General features: G+C 39.3%; 1 long non-coding RNA gene across 1 annotated transcript; it reads left to right on the top strand.

The window, feature by feature from the left end:
* The first annotated feature begins 775 nt into the window (after nt 1-775).
* LOC311240113 lies at nt 776-4,175 on the top strand. Its single transcript, XR_014620469.1, has 3 exons — nt 776-930; nt 2,120-2,218; nt 4,065-4,175. It is a non-coding gene; the product is annotated as an uncharacterized lncRNA (long non-coding RNA).
* Nucleotides 4,176-7,356: the final 3,181 nt, after the last annotated feature.

Raw genomic sequence — 7,356 nt, forward strand, 5'->3', positions numbered from 1 at the left:
GAACATTTTATTAACAGATTGCCCAGTTCACATACACCACAGCCTTCCTGACAAGATTCTGTTCTGTGAGAGAGCTGGCCTTCAAAGATATAACCTTAGAAGGAAACTCAAACTGGAACAGCAATCTTCATCAAGATACTCATCTGTAATGTAATAGCGCATCTTGAATAAACAATAAAACTATCTATCTACCCATAGAAGGAAAAGTCATGAGAGCTTCTGTAGAAACGGTTAGTGTGGTTACAACAACTTCATTTTATATAGCGCCTTTCAAGGGACCCAAGGTCTCTTTACATAGGGGGGGGGGATTACAAAGTAACTGACAGTGGACACACAATACTTTAATTTTTGTAAATCTGGTATGTCATAAATGTATAGATGTAGCAGTACTGTCTATCTGTATGTCATGTATGTCATATATGTTATGATGAATTGAAAATGGGGGACCCTGATGTAAACAAGACGAGAGTCTTTCTCTGGTCTGCATCCCCTTAACAATTATGTGTATTGAGCTGTACTGTACTGTACCCATTCTGCAATCTGTTAATAAAGTTTTCAATCAAACACGCACTCGCACAAAAACACACACACACACACTCACACAAAACACACACTCACACAAAAAACACACACACTCACAAAAAACACACACACACTCACACAAAACACTCAATTTCAGAAAAAAATATTACGATCTCACTCGTCTGTCCCTTAACCCCTGCTGACCGTGTCTGACCTCTGACCTCTCCGTCTTTCTCAGGTGTGCGGCACCCCCTGCACCCCCTCCCAGTGTGAAGCCGGAGAGCTGTGTCCCCCTCCAGAGGGAGCGCCCCTGTGTGGCCGCTGGGGAAGAGGACCGTCAACGATACGGAGGAGGTCAAGGAGCGACTGGAGAAGCTGAACGACAGAATCACAGAGACTGAGGAACAGGTATAATAATAATAATAATAAACGTTATTTGTATAGCACCTTTCATACAAGAATTGCAGCTCAAAGTGCTTCACAGCAGAAAAAAAGACATAAGATGAGCACAAAATTGGCAGATCAAGAGCAATGCTATATTTTATTTTATTAATTTAATTATTTTTTTTATTTTTAACTGTTTTAACCCTGTAGCACTTTGGGATCCTAGTGAACGAAAAGTGCAATACAAATACAATTTATTATTATTATTATTATTATTATTATTATTATTATTATTATTATTATTATTATTATTATTATTATTATTATTATTATTATTATTATTATTATTATTATTATTATTATTATTATTATTATTATTATTATTATTATTTATGAAATAAGTATCAAAATAGAACATTAAATCACATAGTTCTTCACATTAGGATCTAACATCAGAATAGGCCTCTTTGTTTACGGTTTGATACATTTAAAAAAAGACTGTAATAAAAGAGTAAAATAGAGTAGACAGAAGTGAAAGAGTGCAATAGCGCAGTGCAATACAATTGTTAGTAAAATAGAATAGACAGAGTATAATAGTGAAATAGTGCAGTTCTGAACTAGTGTTTAAACATTTTAAAACAGTGTTTCCTCCTGTTTGATACCCACACAGTTTAAAACCGCACAGTATAACTAGAGCGCCCTCTTCAGTCATTCAGCAGAAGTGCTGTAGTCACGGACAAACACACACACATACAAATGATAGAATTTCCAACCAGAAATACAAAGCTAATATGGACCCAGTGTTTAATATTATTGTGTATATACTGTTTACTTTTACTCTTACTTATAGTATACATTCAGTCAGATTCAAATTATTTGTATAATACAACCAATAGGACATACAGAACCTCATCTGCACCTTTTGTTTACTGTTTATTTTACTCATGTTTTTATATTCGGAGTTAATTATATTGTTTGCACCGTTTATTTTATATTCAGATACAATTGTATTGCCTATAATTATGTGAATAGAATAGATACATGTAGTAAGCATATATATGAATATACCTGCATAAAATCCTTCTATATACCTCCTACTTATACACCTGCATATAACCCATATAACTGTGTATGTCCACTAGTGCTGTATGTACTGTATATATACATCATGTATATATTTACAAGAAGCCTGATGTTATTGTGTCTCCCTCAGGACGGCAGCACGGCGCTGTCCATCTCCCTGGAGGCCAGTCAGAACGACATCGCGGTCCTCCTCTACGCTCACCTCAACTTCGCCAAGCCTCCTTCTCCCGTGAGTCAGCTCCTAAACACTGCTGTAGTGGTTACTTCCTGGTCTATAGGGAGGTGTAGTGGTTACTTCCTGGTCTATAGGGAGGTGTAGTGGTTACTTCCTGGTCTATAGGGAGGTGTAGTGGTTACTTCCTGGTCTATAGGGAGGTGTAGTGGTTACTCCCTGGTCTATAGGGAGGTGTAGTGGTTACTTCCTGGTCTATAGGGAGGTGTAGTGGTTACTTCCTGGTCTATAGGGAGGTGTAGTGGTTACTCCCTGGTCTATAGGGAGGTGTAGTGGTTACTTCCTGGTCTATAGGGAGGTGTGGTGGTTACTTCCTGGTCTATAGGGAGGTGTAGTGGTTACTTCCTGGTCTATAGGGAGGTGTAGTGGTTACTTCCTGGTCTATAGGGAGGTGTAGTGGTTACTTCCTGGTCTATAGGGAGGTGTAGTGGTTACTTCCTGGTCTATATGGAGGTGTAGTGGTTACTTCCTGGTCTATAGGGAGGTGTAGTGGTTACTTCCTGGTCTATATGGAGGTGTAGTGGTTACTTCCTGGTCTATAGGGAGGTGTAGTGGTTACTTCCTGGTCTATAGGGAGGTGTAGTGGTTACTTCCTGGTCTATAGGGAGGTGTAGTGGTTACTTCCTGGTCTATATGGAGGTGTAGTGGTTACTTCCTGGTCTATAGGGAGGTGTAGTGGTTACTTCCTGGTCTATAGGGAGGTGTAGTGGTTACTTCCTGGTCTATAGGGAGGTGTAGTGGTTACTTCCTGGTCTATATGGAGGTGTAGTGGTTACTTCCTGGTCTATAGGGAGGTGTAGTGGTTACTTCCTGGTCTATAGGGAGGTGTAGTGGTTACTTCCTGGTCTATAGGGAGGTGTAGTGGTTACTTCCTGGTCTATAGGGAGGTGTAGTGGTTACTTCCTGGTCTATAGGGAGGTGTAGTGGTTACTTCCTGGTCTATAGGGAGGTGTAGTGGTTACGTCATTGCTGTTTCCGGCCGGTCCACCTCGCAAAATTGCAATGTATTGCCCATTTCTAAATTGTCTCGTTTAAAGCATGAACATTTGCACGGTGTACCTTTCTGTGCGTATTCATCCACAATCTATAGCTCAACATGAAAATATTCGCAATTAATCGTAAAAAGAAATCGCCTAATTTTATTTCAACCAAAAATGCTTAAACAATAATGTTAGTGATAGAAGGGAACTCATTTTGTGCAAAAATGGAAAGCTTTTCAATGTTCATGAGGCAGAATTGTTACAATAGCCGATAATCCATTTTCCCAATGATAAATCCCTATATGGGTGGACCTGCGGGCGGTCCAATGTGACGTCAGACTACACCTCCCTATTGGGGCGCAGAGCGTAAAGAGGAAAGAAAAAAGCTTGGCAGTGAAACCTTGAGGCCAGCTTACACCGTATACACTGTATTTGAATAAATAACTTATTTGGAACTTTTGTTTGAGCTATTTCATTGAAATAATGTTTTTTCTTTAAGTTGCAGGATATTGCTATTTTTTGGGCCTCCCAGATGGGGACGCAGCCCCCCCCCCTATTTATTATTAATTATATTGTTTACACTGTTTATTTTTTATTGCCTATATTTATGTCTTATTTATTACCCTTCCCATACCTGTACCTCCCCTCCCCCATGCTGCTATGACGCCTGAGGAACATCTTATCTTATCTTACACACACACACACACACACACACACACACACACACACACACACACACACACACACACACACACACACACACACACACACACACACACACATACACACACACACACACACACACACACACACACACACACACACCATAAAAAGGCTTTGAAAGACTTTTCTTTTGTGTCTAGGTTTCACCAAAGTCTCCCCTCTTGGGATCCCCTCCTGCCGGCGAAGCGAAGTGAGCCTCGTCGTCCACAAGAGGGAGCTGTCCTCAGAACCAGCAACACATGAGACGAAGTGATCCATTTTGTGTGAATCAGAAGTGTTTGTGTTTGCACCTTCTATAACGTACATGCAGTATACCACATCACATGTACATGACACTAAGCACTTGGCAGCATTCCTCCTGTTCATTCTCCTTTTTTATTTACAGTGGTTTAAAAAAGAAAAGAAAACCTCCAAAAAGTCTCCAGTGTGACAGGAAGGAGCACTGAATGTCTAGAACGGCCGTCTAGAGATATAGATTCAGTCCAGCAATATTTCGATGTCTATTCATGTATTGTTTTTAGTGGCACTTAAAGGTGGATTACGCCCATTAGATTGCATTATGGAGTTCATTATTCTTGTGATTTTCTCTGGACCCGGCGGGCGCCGGCCTACCAACAGCGGACGTCTCTGTGAGTGTCACGGCCTGGGTCAAGCTTAACTAGGCTTGCCTAGTCTTATTTTCATATACATCATTTACTGGCTTTCCTTTTCAAGCGGTATGTTTTTTATTGTAATGTCTACAGTTGCTGTGCCACGGTAAAGATGTTTTGTGCGTCATCATCATCATCATCATCATCATCATCATCACAGTTCTTTATGGAATAACAGAAGCCACCCCTATTGCAGATAAGTGTCCTTTATCAATGGCATCGACTAGCCGATCGGTGCTATGCTACCACAAATTCAGATCCAAAACACCTCTTCTTAAACGGTATATCAGGATTTATAAGGTTTATTTACTCTAGAATATTTTTTATAGTGTCTTTTCCAACGGATGGTTCCCTCGTAAAACAACTCGTGACACAACGACGTAACACTGTATGTTGTGATGGTGGTCAGTGTGTGTATGTAAAGATGAACGCCAATGGCAGCGACGTGGTGGAAGACGATGGTTTAGTAAACGTGTGCGACAGGTTACTGTCTGAAAGTTGTGGTACTACAGTGTTTTGTATTTTCACACGTGAAGGTATTCTGGACGGTGGTGGAGGAACAAGACAGGTTGACGGGAGGACTTTACGTTTGGTTGAGGACTGATTGAAAGCATGGTGGGTAGAACTGCCTGTTAAAGGGATAGTCTGCTCATTTTAAGAAGCCTGAGTCATTTCAGTTCAACCAATGTTTGTTTCTGATATTCGAGGTGGAAATGATAATGTCAGTGGAGGCCCAAATCCTTATTTAGCAATAATCTAACCAGCTTCCTAACCGATCCACAACATGGCTGACTTCTGTTTTTTGAAAGACATGGTACTGGTCCCCATTGGCTTCCACTGACATGGCTAACTAATGCTAATCATTTCTGCTACCAATATACCGTATCTCCAAAACAGAAACCTTGGTGCAAGTGCTTTTAAGATTAACTCTACCTGATGCATTGAAGGTCTCTGACTGAAAGCTTGCAAATAAATATGATTCTTACACAGAATTGAGTGTGCAGATGCTCTTTTCATTCAAGATGAACTCTACTGAAATGACTCCTAGTCAATGACAAATCCGATAGGCTTCTTATTAAAGTACCGCTTTAAATGGTCATCGTGTCCAGTAAGAGGAGGTGACAGGAGGCATCAAAGGATTTCCAGTGTAAGATATGAATATTAAGATAATATGTCATTATTCTAAATAGTAGTGATGCATAAAATCTAATTCCTGAAAAGAACTGTATTGATGTCAAAATGTAGATTATTTTTACCCAATTCTCCCCCCACGCTTTTCAACATTTTTTTTTAACAATTGGATTTTTATAAACTTTTCTATTTGTTTAACTATCTCTTTTTATACATTTGAATTTGTATTATCTGTTCACAGTTTGTTTGTTTAGGCTAATAGCACAGATTTAAGCTTTATGTCAAATCCTAGTTTGTATTTTCCCCTGTTTTGGTTTGTGCATTTTGAATGAAAAAATAAATAATTCTGGATCACAATATAATCTCTCAATTCATTTAGTGTGTGAGATTGAGAGGCACAGTAAGTAAAATAACTCTGTATGATAGCACGTAAAATAGTGCTGTATATATTGTATATGTCAAAGTCAACTTTATTGTACATTTTCCATTTGTGCAAAACATATCAATCAATCAAATCAAATGTATTTATATAGCACATTTAAACATGACACTTGTCAACCAAAGTGCTTCACATAGATGCTTGGTTCATACACATACAGCTCATTATAGTAATATTCCACAATTATTACAGTTGGTAGTAATAATGGCACACATACATTCACACCAACGTGCGCATTTGTTGATACATGCAGGACTAGTCTTGAGACAGACGTGTGTGTATCTCCGCTGCCATGTTAGGCGCGTACATACACCCACGGTGTATATGAAAAAAGATATAAGATAAGATGATCCTTTATTAACCCTTGCGGAGCTAATGATGGAGCATCGCCGTCGGTTGTGTGATAGTAAAGGGTTAACCTTCTGTCGTGTGGCAGTGAAAGGATTAATCCCCTTGGGGAAATTCGGGGGGAAAGGGAGGAGCTGCTCTCAGGACGCCAGACTATAGGCAATTGATTGATTGATTGATTGATTGATTGCAAATTGTATTAACAGATTGCAGAATGGGTACAATACACACAATTGTTAAGGGGATGCACAGAAAGACTCAGAAGGAGCTTCTATCCCCAGGCCATCAGGCTGCTAAACGAACAATAATCGCTAAACGAACAATAATCACTATGCAACAACCATCAAATGCACACAGCACACACACCCACACGCACACACTCACTCAAACAAACAACACACTGCAGCACCCACTCTCCACACTTTAGATCACACAAACACACTTACACTTTATATTTATTGATAAAGGATTTGCACTACAACTCGTACACCTACTGTGAATTGTACCTAAACTGCACCTCGTCCATTTATGCCTTGCACTATATAGCATTGTATATTAGTACACTGCACAGTATTGTATATTGTATGGTAACTACGTCTACGAACATTGTACATATGTCTAAACTGAACACTGTGACCTCTTTTTTTACTTCTAATTTTTACTATGTTTTTATTTCATACTTATCTTGTCATGCACAGTCTCTGGAGCGCAACAGTAAGAAGCATTTTGTACAAAAGTATTCTGTACTTCTGTATGACAACTATTAAAGAAACTTGAAACCAGAGAAAGACTTTCGTCTTGTTTACATCAGGGTCCCCTGATAAACACAAAAAGTAAACACATAGGACACAATATACAACACAT

This window comes from Notolepis coatsorum (assembly GCF_963971535.1).
Source record: "Notolepis coatsorum genome assembly, chromosome: 14".
NCBI lineage: Eukaryota > Metazoa > Chordata > Actinopteri > Aulopiformes > Paralepididae > Notolepis > Notolepis coatsorum.